The following is a 1,072-nucleotide window of genomic DNA, read 5'->3' as shown; positions in this document are numbered from 1 at the left end:
TTGAGACCTGAATTTTGTCTTCAAATCTTTCAGCTTGAGAAATGTTGAGCATATTCTTCCCTTTTGGTTTTCTAAATCCAGGCCATTGCACATTTTATTATAAAACTTGGCTTTACCTACTTAAGCAGCCCTTTGAAATTTTCTGTTCAGTTCTTTTACTTCTTCAGTTCATGCAGTTGCTTAATCTTTTCTATGCTCAAGAGCAAGTTTCAGAGTCCCTTCTGATATCCACTATGCTCTTTTCTTTTCCATCTTTTTAATTACCTTTGGCTTTTCTTCCAGTATGATGTTCTTGATGTCATCTTCCAATTTATCTTGTTGCTGTCATTAATGTCTAATACATTAAATCTGTTCTTTTTAGATTTTTAGATGGTCTCTACATACACCTGGGATATACTCAAGGTCCTATTTTGGCTCTGACGCATACCTTTCCTGATACTAAACCATTCAGTATCTTCTTGTTTTATTGGAACAATTGCCTTTTGATCTGTTTACAAGTTCCTCATGAATACAATAAAATGACCAAAAGTTAGTCATTCAAACAGAACAGACTCAAAATTGAGGAATCAAACCCTGAAGAAAGACATCATGCTTGGTGAATTGGGGGGGAGGAGGGGGTGGTCAGTGAAAAAGAGAAAGACCCTGAATGAGATGGACTGACATGTGGCTGCAAAAATGGGTTCAAATATAAAACCAATTGTGAGGATGACACAGGGCTTGGCAGCGTTTTGTTCTGTTGTGCAGAGGGTCTCTGTGAGTCTGTACCAACTCAGTGGCACACAACAGCAACAATAATAAAAACAAATGAAGGTCACATTTATAAAGACACTGACAAAAAGCAATAATAATGAAAAAACAAAACTTTTAAATGAGGTATTTAACTTATGTCAGAACTGACTTAAGACTGAGTTGTATAATGGAACAATATCATAAGTCAAGGACTATTGCATATTTACAATATTCCTATGTTCAAGGTTCTCTTTCATTTACAAGTGGCATAAATCTAACTCAAATTCATTTAAACACAAAAACTTAGCTTCTATGGGAGCTCTGGTCACCTATTGTTGTTGTC

This window comes from Chrysochloris asiatica, unplaced genomic scaffold, assembly GCF_000296735.1.
Source record: "Chrysochloris asiatica unplaced genomic scaffold, ChrAsi1.0 scaffold00067, whole genome shotgun sequence".
In the NCBI taxonomy this organism is placed as follows: Eukaryota; Metazoa; Chordata; class Mammalia; order Afrosoricida; family Chrysochloridae; genus Chrysochloris; species Chrysochloris asiatica.
The sequence above is the reverse complement of the archived record's forward strand: the minus strand, read 5'-3'. Positions refer to the sequence as shown.